Here is a 26,679-nt window from a genome sequence, read left to right as displayed (position 1 = left end):
CAGTGTTACAACTGAATTGAACTGCCCTGGCTGATGCACAATGCCTAGAGGCTGACAAAACTGGATAATAGATTTGGGCACTTCTCCCATGGCCTCCCACTATTCATATGGTGGACTGGGGAAAAGCTTTGCCCCACTTTCCACTTGTTGGCAACATCTCCAAACTACTGGGTGAAAAACCAACAGACCCACCTGCAAAATTAGTGAGTCAGTGCTGAAGAATATGTCCTTTCTTGTATACATCCCTTCCTTTGTGCCTTACTTTGCTGGATGTAAATAGGTTTATACAATTGAAACCACAGAACTTTTACCTTTTTTTGGTTTTGGTCCCTGTTGAGCCCAGCTCTTACTATTTTAATTTTTGTTTGCCTTTGTCCTATTTTTATACACCTTGTAATCTCACTAATTAAGTGAGCTGTTATTGATGTTAAAGCCAGTTTGAGGCTATGAGCAGACCCCTGCTAAACAAGAAAAGGTAGTTGTAAGGATCTGAAGAGGAACCTAGCATGGTGCAATAAGGAAGTAAAAAGGCCTTAGTGCCTGAGGCATCTGGATGTGATCTCTGTAGCTAGCAGGAACTCCCACAAGTGCAGAAACTCTGACTTCATGGAGGACGCATCATTAACAGGACATGAAACCTTCTCTTATTGGCTTTGCGTGTGATCTCATAGACCCAACATAAATAGTGGGGACCAGGAAGTAGCGTAGTGCAGGATGTGATCACGTACAATAAAGACTTGTGCTAGAAAGCTCCTGTATCCAGGTGCTTTGTTGAACAAAGAACTACTACTCAACAAGGCAGTGGCCAGACATGTCTGAGACCTGGGATAAGGTAAGACTTGCAAGCAGTGACCTGGGTGTTTACACAGGCCCACTCCATGGAGATCTTGGGCAACCCTACCTTACTGTATCCAATAAGAAAGCCAAATTATGTCAAACCCCTAGGCTTAAATTTCCACTATAAATCTGCCCATGGCCTATGCCATCTTTACTGAATCCCTTTTGGCTTACCCTGCCACGGCATTCTGACTCATGGTATCTTTCCTTCCATTCCTTCCTCATACCTTATGGTGTCTTTCTCCTTCTTAGAGCTTACAACTCTCTTCGGGTGCTAAACTGCTCTATGGATCTAGCCTGCCATTCAGTGGTGTACTCTCACCTCATGGAATATTTCCCTTCTCCTGATTAATTGTGAGTTCTACTGGGAACTTGTCTTTTCCATTGTTAATTATTTTAAAAACAACTCTTTCCTTGCTAATTATATACTCTCCCAAATCCATTTCATATTTACTACTCCCAATGCCTCTTTTACCTTTTCATTTTGTCTAGAACCTCTTCTCATAAATAAATATGCCTTTTGGCAAGGAGAAAGCCCTTATGAGTTCTTCACACAAGAATTACTACTGAACCCCATCATTTGGTGCCATGTCCCAATATTTGGTACAAATTGCTTTCCTGAATCTCATGATATAAAATAATTTTTGGTCATTTGAATACTATGACACTGAATAAATTCATTTAGGTAGAATTGTCATTTTTATATATTGGCTCAGGCTACCCATGAGTAATTGATAATTCTCCAGTTGTTTGTATTTGACTTTGAAAAGTGTTTAGTAATTCTGTTCACATAGTTCTTGGGTTTGCTTGGCATTAAACTCCCAAATGCTTTATATTGTCTTCCATTATTTTAAATGGAGTTTCCCTTTCTATCTCTTCTTGATGGACTTTGTTGGTAATATTAAGAAATGCTGATGATTTATGTGGATTTGTTTTATGTCCTTTATATACTTGCTAAAGTTGTTAATTATTTCAATAAGTGTTTTAGTTGATTCTCTAAGAATATCATATTTTCTGCAGAGTGATAGTTTTGCTTCCTCTTTGCTTATTTTAATTACTTCAAATTCATTTTCATCTCTTAGTGCTATGGATAGCACTTCTAGTACAATATTAAATGATAGTGATGATAATGGGCATCCTTGTAGAGGGCTAGTATTGAATAAGTCCATGAACAGGAAGAGTCCAGTCCAGGTAGTATTTGAGACCTGCTCTCTCTAAGGGCTCAACTCATAGTATTGGCTCACCACCTCCTTAATAAAGTATGAAAGACGTACTCGAGATAAATTTAGAGAATGCATGGAGAATGCATGTGACAGGAACAAGGCATCACAACTATGCTATTTATAATAATGTTTTGATAAATACCTTGTTATTGATAATTTATTATTGATGACCCTGTTACAATAGATATCTTGTTATTGCTAGTTAAGGTGGAATTGAAATGTCAAAGTATGGTCTATGCATTAACCCTGGAAGATATATAGCATCACCTGGAGGTAGCTGGTGTTAATATAATACTAGCTTAAAGAGTATATAAACCCTGGCTCTCAGATTAATAAATAGAGATTGCAAAGCATATCTTCCACCTGACCTCAGATATTCATTTCACTGAAATTTTGACTAATCTTATGTTACCTAAAAATGTTGCAGTGATTCATGTGCAGGGGCATCAAAGAGGAGGTTCATTTGAGACAAGGGAAAACTACTTTGCGGATGAGGAGGGGAAATGGGCTGGAGAAGAGGAATCTGTGAGTATGGAGGAGATGATGGTGCTAATTCTGGCATTTCTGCTTCCAATGCCTCCACCTTCCCTTACCCCAGAAGAGAAGCATGAAACCCAGAACCTTGACACTCAGGAAGATAAAGAGGGGCACTGTCCTCCCTGACAGCAGAGAGGTACTGACCACAGCAGATATGAGACGTACTCCCACATTTTCATCAGAGCAGTCATTGAGGTCTCCAAGACCTGTGTGACGTGGTGCTAAGTTTATGGCACTGGCTTGTACACAATAGCAAACAACTGGCCAGCGGGTGTCCTGTGAAGAGGACAAATAGGGCGGCCCAATGACAAGTCCAGAAAGGAGGAAGGCCCCTTGGTATCAGGCCTTTCCAAAGCATTCAGGTGGACTTTACTGAACTGCCACTAGTGGGGCGTCTCAAATACCTGTTGGTCTTAGTGGACCATCTGACCTCATGGGTGGAGGCCTCCCCCACTTGCCTGGGCAACTGCCTCAGCAGTGGTAAAAGTCCTCCTTAAGCATATATCATTCTGAGGTATGGGATGGTGGAGTAGGTAGATTCGGACCAAGGCACCTGTTTCACAGCTAAGATCCTCCTATCTGTGGCCCAAGCTCTAGAAATATCATAGGACTTACATACCCCATGACCTCCACCCTCATCAAGTAAAATGGAAAGGTTGGATAAGGAAATTAAACAGCAACTGACTAAGTTGGCTGAGACACAATTGCCCTGGACCAAGTGCCTTCCCCTTGCCTTATTAAGAATAGAACAAAACCCTGAAGGGATGTGAGGTTATCACTTTATGAATTATTGTATGGTCACCCTTATCCAAAAGGGATTCAAAATTCTTCCTTGGATCCAATATTTGAGACCAAGGATTTGTTTTTAAGGAAATATGTTCTGTCTTTACTGCAACATCTGAAAACTTTACAACTAAAAGGGCTTATTGCTCAGACTCCTCCCTTAGGATTCACAGTGCATAAGTTCTAGCCTGGAGACTGGGTCCTGGTTTGGACGTGGAAGGAGGACAAGCTGACCCTGAGCTGGGAAGGACCGTTCCAGATCCTGTTGACTTGACACGGCGACACGCACCAAAGAGAGAGGTTGGACACATCACATTCGAGTCAAAGGTCCCGTGGATGAGCCAAAGAAGTGGGCAGTAGAGACTGATCCAGGAACATTGAAAGTGGGGCTGAAATTACAGGAAACTCAGCAAAGACTGATGAATTGTGCATGTAAAATCTTTTTGACTTGTCTCATTTGGGGAACTCTCTTGGGACTTTGTTGGTACTAGATATTACATTTTGCTGAACTGTATTGTTAGGAATTAGGGATATTATATACCATTAGGAAGAATGGGGGTGTGAACCAAACCCAAGGGGTTGGAGACTGTGTCTTGTCTATGCATGTATGATTTTATGCAGGTACACCTTTTGTACTGGTACGTCAAGAACAGTGGGGTATGAAACTACCTTTCAAACCCTGATCCAACCGATAACCACTAGCTTTAAATTGACTGACTGCTGGATATGTAGGGGACCCAAACAACTCACACATGATGGCCCTGAGTACCTGTCCCTTTATTTCCAGCCTGGATATTGAGTAATAGATCAGTTGTACATGATGGTACCGGATTTTGGTCAGATCAGGAGGAACATCAGTGGAAAGTAACTAATGCTGTCCCAGGAGGACATGGTTTAAATCAAACAGGCACAGGGCCTTGGATGGGAGAAAGTAAATGCGAATCGACTTTTATCCACCAACCAGAGAAGGTAGATATTATAGATTGTAGTCAATATAAAAATAGATAGAATAAAACAAGTATTGTTTGTGATGATGGGTCAGTGATTAAATGTACTCATCAACATGCAGTAGAGGGTAGTGAAGAATGCTTGGGGGAATTGAAAAAGAAACCAACTTGTCAAACACCCCGAGATTTATGGAGATGTTTAAGGTTAAATAGTACAAAGTCAGGTACTGCTAGTACTGTAATGAGATGGAAATGGGAAAATAGTAATGGAACTATTAGGAAAATGTTTGGTAACTTTTGGAGTAATATAGATTTTACTGGGGAAAATGATTGTAATTGCACTTGGATGCCTGAAAAGCAACTTTGGAAGCGTAATTCAAAACCATGAAAGGGGGACAGTTAGGCCCATGGGATGTTATATATTTCCCACCCTCAACAGGAGTTTTTATCTTCTGGCATGAGAAAAACCCAGCTTTAAGGGGACACTATTGGATTTGTGGCCAGATGGCATATACTCACCTCCCAAGGAATTGGACTGGGAGTTGTTATATAGGTACAATAAGGCCCAAGTTTTTCTTCCTTCCAGAAGATAGTGACAAACAATTAGGAATATGACTAGCATAAATACTTCTCTGATTCAAACAGGCGATGCTAATGGATGGGAAATACATGGCCCCCAGAAAGAATCATCAAAGAGTACAGGCCAGCCACATGGGTCAGGATGGAGGCTGAGGGTATAGGACACCAATATATATATATATATATATATAAAATAGGCTAATTAGATTATAAGCAGTTCTGGAGATAACAACTAACCACACTACTCAGGCTCTTGATTTGCTAGCTGATCAAGCCACTCAAACACAAGAAGATGTTTTACAGCATCGACTAGTTTTAGATTATTTGCTAGCAGATGAAGGAGGAGTCTGTGGGAAATTAAATTTGTCCACTTGTTGCATGCAAATTGATGATAATGGGCAAGTGGTAAAAGAAATTACAAAAGGCATTCGCAGAATAGTTCATGTGCCTGTACAAGAGTGGGAAATCCCCTTTTTTCTAATAGTTGGTGGTCCTGGTTTGATGGTAGCTGGTAGAAATGACTTTTATGGTATGGACTAATTGCAATCAGTGGCATTACATTAATAACCAGAATAGTCCAACGGTTCCTATCGAAATTATTGCATCCAGAGGATGCTATTAAGATGATGATCCTCCAGAAAAGAGGCTGGAGGGTGCTGAAAGGAGATAATTCTGATAGTGAACTTGACAAACAATGTGTAAGTTTGTTAACTGACTTTGAGCAATGTGTACGTTCTTCATCGACAATACGATAAAAATCATTTACATATTAGAAGGGGGGAGCTGTGTGTGTGTGTGTAGTTGAAGAACTTCCAGCAGCTGTATGTAGTAAAGATAAGGTGAAGAACTTCCAGCAGCTGAACTTCCAAGAACATTTAACTTCCTCTTCTGTATTTTTAGTTTCTCTAGGTCTCTGTGACCTGCGTGGGTATGTTGAGTGGTAGCCAACATGTACTCAGATTTTAGACATATGTATTTAACCTCTAATGATGACATTTATCACTGTTCAAGTTACCAGCATCTGGACAATTAGTTGCCTGATGGATGGTTCCTCCCAGAACTAGGAATCTGCTGTTTTTGGCACGAATAACATCCAATTAAGGGGTGGGGTGGGGCACCTATCTCTTAATGTTCTCCAACTCATGATGTAATCCTTTGTATCTAAACCCTATAAAAACTGTATACCTATCCCCTTCTTTAGCCCTTCTACTGTGAGCTCTCTCTCTTTCCCTCCTTGTGGTGGAATTGCTCATTCTCATGAGAATTCATTAAATAAACAACTTTTCTGCTTTTTACTTCTGAGAGGTCTCTGAGTAGTCATTTTTGGATAGGATTTTCTATCCCTTACAATCTTTGAGGGATAAATATCCTTTGAGGGAAAAAATATCCCTCTTCATAGTTTTTTTTCTGATAGAAAATATGCTGTTTATGTGGTTAACACATAACATAGAAACAGCTCCAGCTCTAGACACTCTGCTAGTTAAATCAGATTCCTTTAACATTAATTATTTCCATTGTTTAAAAGAATGGCTTATGTTTGCAAGATGTTAATAACTGAGTAGTTGTTCTTAGTTTTCAAGTTTATGGCTTCTGGCAAGGCTGGAACAGTCTTCTTCCATGTCATTTTTGTCTGTGTCTGTGCAGAATGTCTGTGCCTTGTTTGTACTGTAAGCTACATTTTGTTACTTGGAAAGATTTAATATCCTTGATTCCCATTTAAAATAAGAGTAATAGCCTAACTTTTTTTCTGTGGACCCCAGTTCTGGCCAAACTGGGGGCTGCAGAAAATGAGTTAACTAAAATTATAGAACTGCAAAAATGACAGCAGATTCTCAAGGTTTTGAGAGAAATCTGGCAATTAGTCAAAACAAAAACTAGGAAAATAGCAACTTTTTGCTAACCTCTCTGATTTCTATCTTGTCTGGAGACTCCTACTCCATGGGAAAACACCCCAGATGGGATTAAGAGTAGACCCTCTCTGGAGACCTGATCATTCAGCTGCTCCACTTCGGAGTACTGGATGCATATCAGCTGAAAGTACTGCTAACAAAATCAATGTAGCCCAAACTGCTCTATTTTGCTAACTTCTCTCATCTCAGATTAGAATAAGAAAAGAGAATACTAAAGTACTGTAGAAAAGCAGCAACAGCCATGTAGACCCCACACAATGGCCAAACACATCCCCTACCCAGCTCGGGGGAATGGGGATAGAGTTGGGGTCAGGCTCCATGGTCAGCATTCCCTGAGCCCTGGTTCCTAAAATCTACTATCAGCGGAGATCCTGGGACCACTTACCTCAACCTTTATCAGGTTCTATCCATCAACTCCCTGGGAAGGATCTGGGCACTCCTGGTAGCACACAGCATGGTAGCACACAGCATGGTAGCACACAGCATGGCAGCGTGAGGTGAAAAAGTCAGACAGTTTCTGTATTTGGAAAGCCCACCATTCTCTATTTCAGTTACAGAAATGTATTAGCTATGTAATTTATAGCAAATTGTTTTTTATCTCTGCCCAGTTTTCTTATTTGTAAAGATAATCTAATAATGATTGTTGTTGTGAAGATCACGATTGCAAAAGTGCTTAGCATAAAACAAATGCTATATGTTAATTGCTTTATTGGACAAAATTGCTTCACATTTGCTAACTTTATATGGGTTTTTAGATGTGACCAACATACAATGATAATGTTGAGATAAATAATTTTTGGGTGTGTATAAATTAAATTAAGCAAATGCAACTAAATTAAAGCCTCATCAGGACTAGGAAGATAGTGCATATAATCTCTCTCTCTCTTCCTTTTTCCCTCCTTCCGTGACTGGAAGAAGGGATAAGAGGGAGAGAAAGAAAATTTACATATTTGTTATTTGAGATATGATAGTAAAAGTAGTTTTAAAGGAACTCTAATCAAAGCTGACTAAAGGTATGTGTAAATTGGAATCTATTTCCAGTAACTGTGTTTAAAGAAGATTTAAAAGTTTGGAAATTTAGGAAAACAGAAGAGCAGTTCACCATTATTTAAAAAGCTTTGCAAGCAGCCTGCTTTTCAGTTATAGAGAGTCAGACTTCTCAGGGCCCGGTCACAAAAAATTGACATCTTAACTCTTTCTTGGCTCACAAAAGAGAAATGATTTGTGTGAATTAGAAAATATCCAAATGGCAATAGAGTTTGTCTAAAACATTTAATTAGAATTAAGGAAATCTTATGAACTAAAGTTAAGTAAATTTAAAAATCTATTCTATCTCAATAAAAAAGTCTTATTTTTGCCCTAAAAAAAAAGGAAAATCCTTTAAGGGAATGGAAATCCTCCCTGAGAATGTCACAGCCCAAAAGTCTGAGGACAAAACAGATTTGTCAACTAAAAGAAAGTGGAAAGTTTAATTAACGTTTCTAATTGTTTTATATTATTTTGTAAATGTATTTTAGGGAATTAGGTATTTTCACCATCTCTAGAAAATTAAGAGAAAATTACAACTAAGACTATTTGGCTATTACTTAGGACAAATCCAAAATTGGTAAAGTTATTTGGAGCTTATTGTCATCATGTTAAACCTAAAACTGATAATTACTGTGTACGGAGTAAGAGAGAGGAGATGAAAGCCTTATCAGTTCAACTTCAAGTATGAGGGTATCAATCAGCACAGTTTATAAAAACACTAAGAAGGTTTGTAGTTGGTAACAAGGTCAGTCCCTCCCTGGTACCTCTAACAACTCGCCTGAATTTGTAAACTTGCCAGTTTTCTTAAAACCTTCAGGGTAAGCAAGGTCATCATCCCTGAGAAATGAGCCTGTTTAGTAGGTATAGTTCCCTTTTTAAATGTGTTAAATCCAATATATGTAAATTCTTACTACAATTACCTTGTTGCACAAGAAAGATCAGATCAAAAAGGAAAGAAAATGATTAAGAAAACAAAATGCAAATGAACAACAAAAAAAGTGAGAATGTTGTGGGAACACCCACCCAGTTCCCACTGTCCTTTCTCTGGGTATAAATAGATCTCTTCATCACAAGATCATTAGAATTGGCCTCAATCATCTCATTGTTGGAAAGTCACATCCATCAGAATTGATCATCGTATGATATTAGGAGGTAGAGTTCCTAAACAAGGAAAGTATTTATTAAGAATCTATAAGCTTGATTAATGATTAATCCTTTGCACTAGGATGAGTTTAAACATGTAAAACAAGTTAAACAAAAATCTCCCAAGTTGTGATAAACCTAAAAAAGAAAAATTATCTAGCCCTAAGCTGCAATTACAATTTGCTATTAACGATAAAAATCTCTTAGAACTGTAACTGATATTCTTTTGAGTTCTGAATCTGATTGCCTGATCATTACATCAGTAACCCACCACTTGAAAGAAATTCCATAAGCTACTCAGAAAAATGTGACCCTGAATAGGTGAAGGTCTGTATCTGGAAAACCTTGGCTTATGCTCAAGACGGGATCCTTCTGACTCAGTTCCTAAGTTGTGTCTCCTTATAAATAAAAACCCAAATGATTATCCCTGAGTAGCTATAAGGTAGAACTGTTATAACTAGATATCAAACCAAGCTAAGGATACTTAAGCTTGTCATGTGTATGCTCCCAGGCTGAGGCCTGAAGAACCAGTTCTGATAGTATTATAACCATAGCCCTGTATTTTCCTTCTATAGGAAATTTCTATAAATACAGCAAATGGTCAGTAGAAGTCATGAACACAATTCAATTATTTATCTTGAGGTTTTCAATCTGAAAATATGTAGTCACTGTGTCCAAAATAATTTGAAGAGTAAGTATTTGGCCTAGTCATCTATTTATAAAATAAATCCCTTAAAGGTTTACAAAATAACGTAAGAACAATTAACATGATTGTCTGTAAGACCTACCTTTATTTGCTAGATTTTTTATTCTAGATTTCGGTCAGTTACAACTGCATTGACAAGCTTCAAGAAGCTGAACCAACGATTGAATGCGTCAATCACTTTCAGCTTACCACCACCACCACCCGCTCCATAAAAACATGGGACCCTGCAGGTAATTCAGCTCTATACCAATTCTCAGCAGGAAGTAGTTTCAGAAGATAAGATCATCGTCCCTGCCCCCAGAAAACTTTGGGGCTCATCGGTTTGGGGAAGAACTGGAACTGGTCGGTGAATGGAACCCAAATTATCCAGTGTTTGGATGGGTATCCTGTTACAATATATTTGAGACTTAGAATGGTAAAAATTTTCATATCTCAGATATGGGATTCCATGATTTTTCAGGCCCCTCAGAAATATACTATACAAGCATGTTTAAAATATCCACAGATGTTTCTAACTACAGATATTGTTTTAAGGAATGGCATTGGAAATCAAATCATGAATGTGTCAAGAAGATAGATTGTAAAATGTTACAACTGTATTTTATCTCAATGTCTTATTTCTAATTCTTTACTTATAGTTCTAATCATTGAACACCCATCTAATGTGATAGGGCCTGCTAAAATTAATCACCATTGCTACAGCTCAACAGGTGAACAGGCTTGAGATAATATCAAAAAAAAAATTAGAAAACAGAAGTAGGAAAAGATTTGTTGGATTATTCAATTGTTGGAGTTCTAGCAGCCATAGCTATTATTACCTCACTTGCCATTTCAGCTACAACTCTAACAATCTATTCGAACGGCCCAATTGGCAGATCAATTAGAAAACAAATCACAAGTTTTCTTAAAAATTAATATAGATAATGAATTAAAACAGACTAAAGTTGATGGAACAATCATTAATATAGTTAATGGATCATGTAAACAATTTTGAAACTCAATTACAACTAACTTGTGATTATAGTTTCATTCATGTATATGTAATTCCATAGAGATGGAATAATGAAAATACCATCCTGACATGGCTTCAAATAGGGAAAAGAATAAATGGGGCAAGACATAATTGTACATAGTTTGTTTATTATTTGGCCAATAATAATAGAGTAAGAGTAAGCCAATAAATTGTTCAAGATCCCCAACTTTCAAGGGGAGACTCGATTTTTTATAATTCAGAATTGTAAAGTCACACAGAGTACCTTTGGGACAGACACCCACCACTCTGACGTGGATTTTTTTTCTAAGGCCACAAATATTTGAAAAAGGAAAAAGGCAAAAGCCACCAAGTAACCCAAGCCTTCACAGCTTGCAAACAGTCCCTTAAGGCTGAACTAACTTCTACCTGAAGGTAGTTCTCAAGGACTGTAAAATATTCTGTGAGAACAATGAAGAATTTAAGAAACAGTCTATTTATTTAATGCGGCCCAGTTCAATAAGTGCCCAGTGACTCAGAAGTGACCTTCAAGCCTCTGGAGAAGGGGAGCTCTGGAAAACTGAGAAGTGTCCATGCTGGGTGTAACTCGAAGAAGTTACTGGCTAAAGTTTCCTGAATCAGAAGCAGTGCAGGTAGATCTGTAAAGAAAGGATTGAAATGTTAAGACACTGTAGTTTTCTTCTTTTTCAGCAATAAACCTCCCTTTAAGGGATGCCATGCTCTTTGTAATGCCCAAACTTATCTCAAAACTTTACCTTTCCTTTCACCTATAAAGTCTGAAGCTAAAAGTGAGGTGATGATACCTCCTTTTCCCCACTGCCCAATCCTGTGGGGGGCTTACTTGAACACATTCATTTCAAGCTTATTTTATTCACATTCCTCCTCCCCTTCAGCACCAGCACAAGGCCTGCCAACCCCCAACTCCCCCTGACTCCCAGACCCGGAAAGGAGGTTGACATCCAGCAGTTTTGCAGAGTTCTCTAGCTATGGGGGCTGCACTGTGAGGTATCAACAGAAGCGTAACACATCCTTTTTAAAGGACTATGTGATGAAGAAGCCCAGCTGTTGGGTACATCTGGCTAATTTGACCAAACCACGTTGATCACATACCTCCTTAGATGCCTGAAGACACCCAAGGCAGTTGCTAGAAAAGTCAGAGGCTGTCAACAGGAGAACCTACTTGTGTTTGCAAACCTCCTGGCATTGGAATTCAAATCATGAATGTGTCAAGAAGATATATTGTAAAATGTTACAACTGTATTTTATCTCAATGTCTTATTTCTAATTCTTTACTTATAGTTCCAACAAAACAGACGGGCCTGCAGATCGCAGTACTGCAGCAGGATCAGGAGCGGCTGGGGCAAAGGGGGACTGAACAGGATCAGACACAATCTGTTCTTCAGGCTCAAACACAAAGAGTCAAACGGCTGGCCTTCCCAATGAGGGGGGAGGGAAATGAGGAAGGGAGACAACTTGTGATTCAAAAAGCTTTTCAATGAATGTTAAGGGACAGCTATGCTCATATTATGAGATTATGTAGCAAAAGCATTGGTACACCTTAAAGCTAACCTTCACTGTTGGCTATTATTATGACACTTATTTTATCCCTTGCTACATACACTCCTCTGTAGCTGTATCCATTATGCCTTTCCCATCTGAAAAACCATGGATCTTCACCCTCCCCCCAAATGACCCAGAAGTGGGTCTCCTACCGAGCTACAACAAACCAAGGGACTGGGACTTACCATCCCTCAAATGGGGACAAAGTCCTGTCATCCACTGACCCCACCTTTAGCCTGGCTTCCCCATTTGAGGGTCCCACTGGCCATTCCTCGGCTCAAACCCCACTTCTAGCACTGAATATATAGTCCTGAAAAGGTGAGACAGGTAGTGATAATGTAAGATACAATAGGTTTTTTGCTTGACCCAACCTCACCACTTGATCAGGGGTGTTTATAAGCGAGGACACTCACCAGAAAAAGGCAAAAGTTCAGTGGGTAGAAACTTTTAGTCTGCAGAATTCCTCAATTCCTGAAGTGCAAAACAACCAAAAAATGATATAAGAAAATTGTCTTCAAGTGATAGAACTAAAGGGGAAAGTCGGAAAAAAATCCACTGATCAACTCAAACAGATCCTATAAGGAAAACACCTAAGAATATTGTTGTGGGGGCAGCTGGGTGGTACAGTGAATAGAGCACCAGCCCCGAAATCAGGAGGACCTGAGTTCAAACATGATCTGAGATACTGAACACTTCCTACCTATGTAACCTGGGGGAAGTCACCTAACCCCAGTTTTCTTGAGCAAAACAAACCAATAAACAAATAAGAATATTATTCTTAATTTTGAAGGCCCCAGATCAAAGAGAAAATTCTACAAGTAACAAACAAAAACGATTCAAATATACTGGAGCTACAATTTCAACTGAACAAGACCGATTCCCTACTACAGTAAAAGAGTACAGGAAGTAGAATAATATGTATCAACAATCTAAAGGAGTACACTTCGACCAAAATTATATCCAGCAAAAACCATAATATTGAATGAAAAAAATTATTCAGCAAATTCAAATTTCCAGGATTTCACCCCAACTAAATCAAAACTCTACAGAAAATGTAACATATAAAAGAAAACAGCAAAGATTAATTTGAAAGAACTAAAGAACAAACTGTTTCTGCTTTTCACATGGAAATGTAAGCTATATGTTTAACATTAACAGCAGTAATCCAGTAATTGATAAGACTGGAGCAGAACTAAATATGATCTGCCTTTAAAAATCAAAACTGTCTAAGAAATGGCAAATATAGCAATTACACTCCACAAATTAGGATTAGGTGCAGAGAAGGAACTGACACAGAGGTATGTGGAGGAGGGCAGGTAGTAGTTTTGAAAACCTACTCATATTGATAATACGCTAAATACGGAAAAATACATACATATATAAGTATATATATATATATAAATATACATACATATGTATGTATGTCTATGTATATATGTATGTGTGTATATACATACATACATATGTGTGTGTATATATATACACAAACACACACACACATACACACACCCCATGAAGTATATAGCTTCCTTCAAAATCTAGAAGTAAATAAGGGGAAGAGAATAGGTTAAGGTATGGTATAAGAAGGGTGTTTAGATTAATGGGAATGGGATAAAGTGTAGCATAAAGGGAAGAGGTAAAAGAGGGAGGGAAATGGTGAGGAGGAGAGGAGATAAGGGAGAGAAGAAGGTAAGAGAGGCAAGAGAGGCATCCATGGCAGGGAGGAGGTTAAGAAATAGCAAGAAAAAGCTAAGGAGTACAACTAAATTAGAAGAGTTAGCAGAGAAAGGAAGTAAGAAAACACATATAACCATATAACTAAATACATGTATATAAATAATAATATTATATGAAATATGATTAAATAAGGTTTCAAAGTAGAATTTAAAAAAGAAAAAATAAAGTGAATAACCATTGATTTTAAGACAAAGTCAAACTTAAAGAATCAATTCTTTAGGATATTAGAATTAGATAAAGAATCCTAATGACTGGAAATCTATAGCAAGGGTATGCCTAGAACCTGGACAAAATTACATGTGGCTTTCTGGAATATAGGTGAGTTCTGTAGGATACAAGCCCAACAAAATAGTCAAAATGTTGTTCATGCTTTGATCACCTATGACCACTACTTAAAGTATAGTCCCTAATGCATATCCACATAGAATTATCTATAACTTGAAATTGTGCTAATGCTATCAAAGCATGGACTTGATTCACAATAAAAATGACAAAGGGAGGCCTTCAAAAATAACACAAGGGCGATAACCTTGCTGACTTTGTGGGACGTTTCGACTGCTATCACAAGGAACTAATGGGGAAAATCCATCAACAGATGTTTAATAAGGCAACTTGTAAGGAAAATGCTAATGAGGTGTGCAGAAAGATTATACTAGGACTGCTCAAGGATCCTCCCTTTAGAGGGTTCTAAGAGCGTCCTACAGTGGGCACAAATGCCTTTTATAGCCAGACAATGTGCAGACTTCCAAGATCCCAACATGGAGAAGGGTCCTTCTGGAAGGGACTTTAGAAGATTACCGAATGCTTCAGTGTGGTAAAGTAGGGCATCTGAAAGCCCAATGTGAATAGTGAAAAGTGAAAAGCAGGGTTGGGAGAACAAGACCAGTAGCCATGTCCAAATGGGCAGAGCTCCATTGGGCCTCAGAATGTAGGACAGGTTCAGGGAAACAACAGGCAAAACACTGGGGCATGATGGCAGCAATGGTGCACCCAGAGTGCCTAAGGGCCAATATCCCAATATGACCAATCAGCCAGGAACTATGATGGCGAAAGGGATTACACATAATCCCAGGAGCACCTGATGGGAGAAGGATTTACAATTAGGAGAATAAGTTGTATGCAGCTGAGACAACTGAGATACCCCTGGAGAGGTGAAATCTGTTTCTCCAGCCTATGGATCCCTTGCCTCCAGGCACAGTAGGGCTTGACCATTTTACCTCTAAGATATGTACAAACAGTGTCCATCCACACAACGATGTGGGAAACTGGGAATGTGAGTAATATCCCAGTCAATTGATCATTGGTGGTGGGTTGTGGACAATCCAACCATTTGGAGTAGTTGGAATTATTCCAAAAGTTATCAAACTGTGCATACCTTTGATCCAGCAGTGTTACTACTGGGCATATCCCAAAGAGATTATAAATAGGGAAAGGACTGTATGTGCACGAATGTTTGTGCACCCTTTTGTAGTGGCTAGAAACTGAAATGAATGGATTCCATCAGTTAAGAATGGCTGAATAAATTGTTATATGAATAATGGAATATTACTGTTCTTTAAGAAATGACCAACAGGATGATTCAGAAGGCCTGGAGACTTTACAAACTGGATGCTGAGGAAATGGCAGGACCAGGAGTCATTATACTTTCAACAACAACTATATGATGACCAGTTTGATGGACTGGCCATCCTCGCAAACGAGATCAACCAAATCATTTCAATGGAGCAGAATGAACTGAACCAGCTCCGAGAAAGAACTCGGAGATGATAAACCATTACTTGGAATTAATCCTTGCCACCTCATGATCATTTTTATTCCTTGCAAGCAATGACAATATTTCAGATCATTCTACAGCTAAGTTTTGGTCATGATGAATTATCTAATTTGTATTTTAATGTTTAACATCTAATATCATCTGCATCCTAGGGAGGTGGGGTAGAGGTGAAAATTGAACAAGATTTGGCAATTGTTAACTGAAATTACCCATGCATATAACCTGAAATAAGGCTATTAAAAAGAAAAATAATTCCCAGTCACCATACAGGCAGACAATGTTGACTTTCCCAGGAGAAATGGTAGCATCAGGTTTACTCATCAGAATCCTAATAAGCAGCTTGGTGATAGTCACCCAGATTCTGATTTAGATACAAAATTTCCCACAATTTACTGGACAAGCAGCTGTAACAACTGACCACCTTCTACGACTATAAAAATGGCTTAGGACAGGAGGACTGGTGCAGATCAGACGGTCATTAGAGGTGCCAATTAGCCAGTCACTGGCCAAAGATTAAAGCAGACACCTATATTCTGTGTAGGAGGATCAATAGCAGCTGAAGTTGTGCTGCCCCGTGAGATGGACTTTTGGAAGGCAAACAGGGTTTTACTCCTTTATAGTTGAAAAATCCACATCAATCTGTGGAAGGAGACGTTTACAGAAATTAGGTTAAAATGATACCTGGTTTTTAAGCAGGGCTGCTGTGAAGGCCTGAACACTTTACCTGTTTCTATCCAATGGAAAACGATACACCAGTTGTGGGATAGAGCAGTGGCCTTTAAAAGATAAAATTCAGGCCTTATTAGATATAGTACAGGAGCAGCTTGACTAAGGACACTTAAAACCTTCTCTAAGTCTGGAATTCCCCAATGTTTGTTGTGAAAAGAATTGGAAAATGGAGGGTTAAGATTTAAGAAAGTGAATGAACAGATGGAAACTATGGGACTCTTCAGCCTGGACTTCCATCTCCATCGTTGCCTAAGAATGGCCTCTTTGGAAGATATTAGGATTGTTATCTATCCCTCTGGATAAGGAGGATTGAAAGATTTGCCTTTTCAGTGCCCAGCGTTAACTTAGCTGAGCCCTTATAAAGATATGAATGGACAGTTTGCACAGGAATGAAAACAGCCCTACTATGTGTCAAATGTATGTTGCTGCTGCTCTTGTCAAGAAAAGCATTCCAAAGTTAATGCTATTACATTACATGGATGACATTTTGGGATGTGCACCTGAGGAACAAATGTTAAACAAGTCTACAAAGACCATAGAAACACTAAGGATTAATTATACATAGCACCAGAAAAAAATTCAAAGACATGCTCCTTTTCAATATTTAGGATATGAAGTATACCCTAAGGTGCTTACAGTTGAAATCTGTCACTTAAGAACAGAAAAGCTAAACACATTGAATGATTTTCAGAAATTAATAGGAGATATCCAATAGATCGACAGTGTTAGGTTTGACTACCTATCAGTTACAACCGTTATATGACATTTTAAGGGAGACAGTGCTTTAAATTCCCGCCAGCTTACAAAAAGCTCAAGAGGCTTTGAGAGAAGTTGAACTGGCTTTATCCAATGTGGTTGAAAGAGTCACTCAAAACCCTTGGAGATATCAGTTTTGCCACACAAGAGGCACCCCAGCAGTCCTTCATCAAGGACACAGTGTGATAAGAGTGGGTGAACCTCCGCACAACCAGAACAAAGCCTTACTCCCTACCCAGTGCTTGTGGCTGGGAATTTTATTAAGGCCACTAAGAGGCAGTACAATTATCTGGGACAAGACCTGACAAGACATACACCTTTATACCAATACACAAATTAATGTGTGTGGAGACCATCCAAGTGGTAAATTTTATTAGCCATGGCTCCAAATTTTTTACATGGGTCTCCATTAAAGATAACTAGACTATTACATAATTGGCAATGGACTCTTGAAGAAAAGTTTCTAAAGTTCCTCTTCAAGGACCAACTATCTTCACGGATGCATCAAACATAATATTTGTTCTGTGTACTCTCATGATCTAACTATAAAGAGAGTAGTCAGAACTCCTTTCAATCCCTCAGCAGAATGGATGTAGATCATTCTAGCTCTTACTTATTATCCAGGAGACATAAATAAATATCTGATTCGGCCTATTCAGTAGGTGTGGTACAAGAATTGCCAAGCAAATAAAATTTGCAGCCTCTAATATATTCAGCTCTTTTAAGAAACTTCAAGAGCAAGTGAGAAGCATCGGCCAAGATCTTATTACATGTCCATTCTCTGGTGGACTTCCAGGTCCATATTTGATGCTTCAAAGGCAGGTAGCCTTCTAACTATGTTGGTCAATCTCCTTTGTTCCAAGAAGCCAGGCATCTCATTCTAAATATCCATCAGGCATAACAAGAGGAAGCTAGGAGCATAGTAAAAGCCTGTGGCTTGCCTTCCTTTCCACACTCCTACACTGCCTCCAGGGAAGAACCCCGTGGTTTGAGACCCAATGAAATCTGCAACGGATTGGACCCATTATAAATCTTTGGTCGTTTGTCTTTCATCCCACATTGTGGTAGACACCTTTTCGATTCACTTTTGCATACCAGCAGCAAGAGACAGCCAGTGGTCACTAATTCCTCATACAAGCATTTGCCATTATGGGGTGCACAAGCTAAAACAGACAATGGTCCTGCTTATACTTCAAAACATTTTGCACCTTTTGTCACAGTATAGATTTTACACCACGGGCATACCCTTTAATCCTCAGGGACGGCAATAGTGGAAGGAGAAAAGAGATATTAAGATGCTCCTCCAATAACAAAAGGGGACCACGGGTAACCTAGAAAACTTCTAAATCTAGCTCTTATACTATACTTCTTGATTTTGACAAAGATGCACTGGCTCCGGCAGACAGGGTTTTATAACCCACGGAAGGTCAGTGTCCAGTGCGAGCAGCTCCACTATCTTTAGTAATTGCCAGGTGATGTGGAGAGACCCTGAAAGTGGTGAATGGAAAGGACCAGATAGGCTAACTGCTTTGGGGAGAGGGTTTGCTTATTCCTCACAGGTGGAGAAGGAATCAGATGGGTGCCAGCAGCCATATTCGCCTTGTCCATTGCAGAGAAGAGCAGACCCTTGAAACAAAGGAAAGACCCAAGAAATATCAAATTGGTTCTGTTGCTGATTGTGCTCACCATTGAAAGAGCGTGGCAGTTATGGCGTTTGACTCATGCACATCAAAGATTGTTGGACTTCAAAACCCTCAGGAATCATTGGATTCTCTGAGACATAGGACTCGAAAATCCTCAGGAATCACTGGATTCTCTGAGAAATGATAAGACTGTTACAGGACTTCAAAATCTGCTGGAATCATTGGATTCCCTAACACATAAAAGACTTTTGCAGGACTTCAAAAACTCAGGGGATCATTGGATTCCCTGACATGTGAAACAATGGACAATAGATTGGTTTTGGACTATCTCTTAGCTCTGAAGAAGGTGTATGTGTGACTGTTGTCTGCTACCCTCCTTCTAGGACTTCTGGTGATCTTTTCCAACACCATGTTGATTTATATTGTTTGCTATTCTGCTACTTGCGTGTACAATTCATGTTTGTTACACCACATCGAGCCTGCACTGACTGTGGGGAGAGTCATTCCTAATAGCCTCTGCATTATTGCTATGTGCTTGTGTAATACCTCCCATGCTGATGGGTTTGTGCATAATAAGACCCTTCAGCCCAGAAACCCGTAGCAACGACTTCCCTTTGGTGCTTTCATCTCCTTCCTGAGATGTCCGGGAGGGCGTGATCATCTCCTTTTAGTGCTTTCACCGCCTTTCCTGAGAAGTCAGGGAGGCTGTATCCCTCCCCTTGGCTCTGACCTCCTGAGGAGTCAGGGATGGCATGACCGCCTGTGTTCTAAATTAAAAGGGAGATGTAATGGGCTGAGGTTTGAGTTGATGCTAGGTCCCAAGTATATGAAGCTAAATAGTAATTGGACTATACTCATTAATATACATGATTGAATAAAAGAATGGTCCTACCCCTCTGTGCAAGTCCTGATGTGTTGTATAGGAAATGACGATTTTGGTGAGTGGAGACAGAGAGAGACAGGAAGAGAAGCTGGGAGAGATTGACCTTGGTTCCATACTCCTAGCTGCTGGTCTAGCTAGCTTCTTGACTCAGCTGCATACATTGCCATCGCCGATTCTCTTCCACCTCTGATCCTTCTTCACTGAGAATAAAGACTGACGATTTTCCCCTAACCTGAATTCCTGACTCCTGCTGATTTAAAAATACACGGTCTTCACATATATATTTATTGATATTCACAAACCCCCTTCCCATATATATGTGTATGTGTGTATCTATATATAAGTTTGCATGTGCATGTCTATGTATAAAAATACCTGCACTTAATTGTTGCCTGCTCAGATGGAGGGAGAAGATGAAAGGGGAAAAAAAATAAAGTAAAAAATGCACAACAGAGAACAAAAAAATAACCTAAAAGGAGGCAGAGATGGACAGTCATGAACATACTCTCTTCTATTATAAATACTTTCTGAAATGGAAATTTATTATATTATAAATCCTTCCTGAGGTTTGCTAGGCTCATGAAAATGAATTAATCTTTCACTATTTTTCTTTCTTATTTTGTATATGGTTTTAAATAAATATTTTTTAAATGCAAAACAACAACAACAACAAAAACAATCTTAGCATGCGGGAATAGGCCACCTGAAAGTCTCCCTTAAGGTTACTGGGTAGCATGAAGCTTTTTAAACTTAGCAAGAAACATGCTGCTGTGTGGAGGCAGCAAAGTATCCATATCACCAGTCCAAATGGGACTGAAACTCAAAGCCTAAGTCTAAACTACCTAATAACCTAACTGATCAAAGCTGTTTGTGCCAATTATCTTAAAAACCCTGTTTGATTCTGTATAATCCAAGTAACTAGCATGACACACAACAAGTTCTGCTGTGGGACCCACGAAAGTGAATAAGACCTCATGTCTGCTGATTCAAAGTGCAAGGAGTAAGCAAAAGCCAAAGTGAGATGGTTAGGAAGACGTCTCAACCAATGGGAGGAGAACAAAGAGGAAAGAGATTGAGAAAGGCTCCTTGTCCAGACACAAGAAGACCTACCTTATAATGATCCTTGGAAGCAAGCACTAGATCCTGGAGGCCGAGGGGAGTCAGAGGAAGCCCACAAATGCACAGTAAAAATGTCTGTAATGTCTAGTCTGAGGAAGTTCTTTTGTGGACTTGGCAAGAGGAAAGCAAAAAATCGTTCAGGATCCTCAACTTTCAAGGCGAGACTCCATTAAGCAGCTTTACAATTCAGAATAATACAGTCACACATAGTACCTTTGCGACAGACAAGTACCACACTGACGTGGATTTTTTTCTAAGGCCATAAACGTTTATGAGAGGGGAAAAAAACAAAACCCACTAAGTAACCCAAGCCTTCACAGCTTGCAAACAGTCCCTTAATGGTGAAACTAACTTCTCCCAGAAGGTAGTTCTCAAGGACTGTAAAAAATTCTGTAAGAACAATGAAGAATTTAAGAAACAGTCTATTTATCTAATGCCGCCCAGTTCAATAAGTGTCTAGTGACTCAGAAGTGACCTTCAAGCCTCTGCAGAAGGGGAGCTCTGGAAAACTGATTAGTGTCCATGCTGGGTGTAACTCGAAGAAGTTACTGGCTAAAGTTTCCTGAATCAGAAGCAGTGCAGGTAAATCTGTAAAGAAAGGATTGAAATGTTAAGACACTGTAGTTTTCTTCTTTTTCAGCAATAAACCTCCCTTTAAGGGATGCCATGCTCTTTGTAATGCCCAAACTTATCTCAAAACTTTACCTTTCCTTTCACCTATAAAGTCTGAAGCTAAAAGTGAGGTGATGATACCTCCTTTTCCCCATTGCCCAACCCTGCGGGGGGCTTGCTTGAACACATTCATTTCAAGCTTATTTTATTTACATTCCTCTTCCCCTTCAGCACCAGCACAAGGCCTACCAACCCCCAACTCCCCCTGACCCCCAGACCCGGAAAGGAGCTTGACACCCAGCAGTTTTGCAGAGTTCTCTACCTATGGGGCTGCACTGTGAGGTATGAACGGAAGCCTGATACATCCTTTTTAAAGGACTATGTGATGAAGAAGCCCAGCTGTTGGTTACATCTGGCTAATCTGACCAAACCATGTTGATCTCATGCCTCCTTAGATGCCTGAAGACACGCAAAGCAGTTGCTAGAAAAGTCAGAGGTTGTCAACAAGAGAACCTACTTGTGTTTGCAAACCTCCTGGTTAACTAGCCAACAAAACAGACAGGCCTGCAGATCACAGTACTGCGGCAGGATCAGGAGCGGCTGGGGCAAAGGGGGACTGAACAGGATCAGACACAATCTGTTCTTCAGGCTCAAACACAAAGAGTCAAATGGCTGGCCTTCCCAATGAGGGCGGAGGGAAATGAGGAAGGGAGCCAACTTGTGATTCAAAAAGCTTTTCAATGAATGTTAAGGGACAGCTATGCTCATATTATGAGATTATATAGCAAAAGCATTTGGTACACCTTAAAGCTAACCTTCACTGTTGGCTATTATTATGACACTTATTTTATCCCTTGCTACATACACTCCTCTGTAGCTGTATCCATTAGGTCTTTCCCATCTGTAAAAAGCATGGATCTTCACCTCTCAGATGACCCAGGAGAAGTGGGTCACCTACCGAGCTACAACACACCAAGGGACTGGGAATTGCCATCCATCAAATGGGGACCAAATCCTCTCATCCACTACCCCCACCTTTACCCTGGCTTCCCCATTTCAGGGTCCCACTGGCCATTCTTCAGCTCAAACCTCACTTCTACCACTGAATACATCATCCTGAGAAGGTCAGACTGGTGCTGAGTGTCAGCTACACCCAGAAGGTTTTTTTGCTTGACCCAACCTCACCACTTAATCAGGGGTGTTTATAAGAAAGGGTACTCACCAGAAAAAGACAAAGTTCAGCACATAGAACTTTATAGTCTCCAGAATTCCACAATACCTGAAATACAAAACAATAAAAATTTTATATAAGAAAATTATCTTGGAGTGAACTAAAGGGGAAAGGAGAAAATAAATCCACTCATCAACTCAAATAGATCCTACAAGGAAAATACATAAGAATATTCATAATTTTAATAATCCCAGGTCAAACAGAAAATTCTAGAAGACACAAATGATTCAAACATGCTGGAGGTACAATTAGAATTGTACAGGATTGATTACCACCTACAGTAAAAGACCACAGGAGCTAGAATTATATCTATCAACAATCTAAGGAATTGGGCCTTTGACAAAAAATATATTCAGGAAAAATTATAATATTGAATTAAAATCAACAAATTTATATTTTCAGGACTTAATCTCAATCAAATCTGAACTGAATAGAAAATGTAACATATAAAAGCAAACAAGAAAGATTAATATTAAGGAACGCAACAAGGACAAATATTTTCTATTTTTCACATAGAAAGGTAAGCGATATGTCTAACCTCGAGATCAGTAATGGGTACTTCATAAGACTAGACCAGCGCTGAATATGATCTGCCTTTAAAAAGCAAAACTCTCTAAGAAGAGGTAAATATAGTAATTATGCTCCACAAATTAGATGAAGAGAAAGAACCAACAAAGGGGCATGCGAAGTAAGGCTGTTAGTAGTTCTGAAAATCTACTGCCCATGAGAATGGATTAAACAGGAAACAATACATACAAGCATGCATATATATATCAAGGAAGGAGTGTATAGAATCCTCCAAAATCTATAAATAAATAAGGGGAAGAGAATAGGTTAAGGTGTAGTCCACAAGCAGGTTCAGATTAATGGGAACTGGAGAAAATGTAATTAATGGGAAGATGTTAAAGAGAGGGAAATAATGGGGGGAGGTGGGAGAAGAAGATAAGGGAGGATTGATGGCAGAGGGGAGGTGAAAAAATAGCAAGGCAAAGCTAAGGAGTATAACTCAAGTAGAAACATTAGCACAGACAGGAAAAAGACACACAAACATATAAATATATATAAACATTATACTAAAAATCGGGAATAGAATTTATAAGAAAACAACTAGAGTCAGTAATCATTGCTCTTAAACAAAATGAAACTTAAAGATTCAATTAAGAGAAAAATTGATGACAGACATAGTAAGAGTGTAATAGATATTTCTACATATGTGTAAATGCTTATGTATATGTCCATGTAAATACAAATAGGTAAATAGGTAATTATATAGCATAATTGGTGGAATGAATTATATATTTATTCATATGAATCCTCCCCATATGTTGTGTGAAATGTCATGTTGGATAAATATACCTGTGCTTCTCTGTAGCCTGCTTGGGGGGGGGGAGAGGGGATGAAAGGAGCAAAAAAATAAAGTAAAAAATGCACAACGGAGAACAAAAACAAAGAGCAAGGGTGGAGAGTCTGAATATAATCTCTTCTATTATATAAACTTTTCTGAAATGGAAATTTTACATTTGAATGTTTCCTGATTTTTTTCCTGGGCACGTAACAATGTTTTGATTTTTTTTCTTTTTCTATTTCATTTTTCTTATTTGCTATTTAGTTTTAATTAAATATTTATAAAATGTAAATTATTGGCTAAGAAATAGATTAGTTGATCAGTGGAATAGGCAAGGTTCACAAGACAAAATAGTCAATAACTATAGCAATCTAGTGTTTGACAAACCCAAAGATCCCAACTTTGGGGATAAGAATTCATTATTTGACAAAAACGTTTGGGATAACAGGAAATTAGTATGACAGAAATTAGGCATGGACCCACACTTCCCACTGTACGCCAAGATAAGATCAAAATGGGTCCATGATTTAGGCATAAAGAACAAGATTACAAATAAATTAGAGGAACATAGGATAGTTTTCTTAGACTTGGAGGAGGAAGGCATTGGACAAAAAAGAACTAGAACCATGGACAAAATCAAAATGTAATTATATCAAATTAAAATCTTTATACAAACAAAACTAATGCAGACAAGATTAGAAGGGAAGCATCAAACTGGGAAAACATCTCCAGTAAAGTTTAAAACCCATTTCTACAATATATAGAAATTGACTCATTTATAAGAATCAAAGCCATTCTCCAGTTGATAAACGGTCAAATGATATGGACAATTTTCAGATGATGGAATTGAAACTATTTCTACTCATGTGAAAGAATATTCCAAATCACTATTGATCAGAGAAATGTAAATTAAGACAACTCTGAGATACCACTACATACCTGTCAGATTGGCTAAGATGACAGGAAAAAATATTGATGAATGTTGGAGGGGATGCGGGAAAACTGGGACACTGATGCATTGTTGGTGGAGTTGTGAATGAATCCAGCCATTCTGGAGAGCAATCTGGAATTATGCCCAAAAAGTTATCAAACTGTGCATACCCTTTGATCCAGCAGTGCCACTTACTGGGCTTAGATCCCAAAGAGATACTAAAGAAGGGAAAGGGACCTGCATGTGCCAAAATGTTTGTGGCAGCCCCGTTTGTAGTGTCTAGAAACTGGAAAATGAATGGATGCCCATCAATTGAAGAATGGTTGGTAAATTGTGGTATAGAATGTGATGAATATTCTTAAGAAATGACCAGAAAGATAAATACAGAGAGGATTGGAGAGACTTGCATGAACTGATGCTGAGTGAAATGAGCAGGACCAGGAGATCATTATACACTTCAACAACGATACTGTAAGAGGATGTATTCTGATGGAAGTGGATTTCTTTGAAAAAGAGAAGCTCTAATTCAGTTCCAATTGATCAATGCTGGACAGAAGCAGCTACACCCAAAGAAAGAACACTGGCAAATGAGTGTAAACTGTTTGCATTTTTGTTTCTCTTCCCAGGTTATTTTACCTTCTGAATCATCTCCTGTTCAACAAGAGAACTGTTCAGTTCTGCGCACATATATTGTATCTAGGATATACTGCGACATAATTAACATTTATAGGACTGCTTGCCATCTGAGGGAGGGGGTGGAGGGAGATAGGGGAAAAGTCAGAACAGAAGTGAGTGCAAGGGATAATGTTGTAAAAAATTACCCAGGCATATGTTCTATCAATAAAAAGTTACAATTTTAAAAATAAATAAATAAAATAAAGGTATAGCAGGTTAAAATATATATATATAAGGAAAATTTTCTGAAATGGAAATTTATTATATTATGAATTCTTCCTTATCTTCTGCTGGGCACATAACAATGTTTTGGTTTTCCTTTTCTGTCTTTTTCTATTTCATTTTTCTTACTTTATATTTAGTTTTAATTAAATATTTTTAAAATGTAAATTAAAAACAAAAATACTAAGCACACTGGAATAGGCCACGTAAAAGTCTCCCTGAAGGTTACTGGGTAGCATGAAGCTTTTTAAACTTAGGAAGAAGCTGTTTGTGGCAATTATCTTCAAGACCCTATTTGATTCTATATAATCCAAGTAACTAGCATAACACACAGCAAGTTCTGCTGTGGGCTCCAGGAAAGTGAATAAGACCTCATGTCTGCTGATTCAAAGTGCAAGGAATAAGCAAAGGCCAATGTGAGATAGTTAGAAGACGGCTCAACCAATGGGAGGAAAACAAAAGAGGAAAGAGACTGAGAGAGGCTACTTGTCCAGACACAAGAAGACCTACCTTACAATGATCCTTGGAAGCAACCACTAGATTGGGGAGGCCAAGGGAGTCAGAGGAAGACCACAAATGGACAATGAAAAATCTCTGTAACGTCTAGTCTGAGGAAGATCTTTTGTGGACTTGGCAAGAGGAAGCCAAAAAATTGTTCAGGATCCTCAACTTTCAAGGCAAGACTCCATTAAGTAGCTTTACAATTCAGAATTATACAGTCACACACAGTACCTTTGGGACAGACACCTACCACTCTGACGTGGATTTTTTTCTAAG

At 38.8% G+C, this 26,679-nt stretch overlaps 1 long non-coding RNA gene across 1 annotated transcript; it reads right to left on the bottom strand.

The window, feature by feature from the left end:
* Nucleotides 1-10,817: 10,817 nt before the first annotated feature.
* On the bottom strand, nt 10,818-22,827 carry LOC116420237. Its single transcript, XR_004230534.1, has 4 exons — nt 22,721-22,827; nt 20,878-21,474; nt 12,659-12,716; nt 10,818-11,323 (listed from the first exon to the last, which is right to left on the bottom strand). It is a non-coding gene; the product is annotated as an uncharacterized LOC116420237 (long non-coding RNA).
* Between the last annotated feature and the right edge of the window lie 3,852 nt (nt 22,828-26,679).

The sequence above is a fragment of the Sarcophilus harrisii genome, chromosome X (assembly GCF_902635505.1).
Source record: "Sarcophilus harrisii chromosome X, mSarHar1.11, whole genome shotgun sequence".
Taxonomy (NCBI): domain Eukaryota; kingdom Metazoa; phylum Chordata; class Mammalia; order Dasyuromorphia; family Dasyuridae; genus Sarcophilus; species Sarcophilus harrisii.
This window is presented reverse-complemented; position numbering and strand designations above follow the sequence as displayed.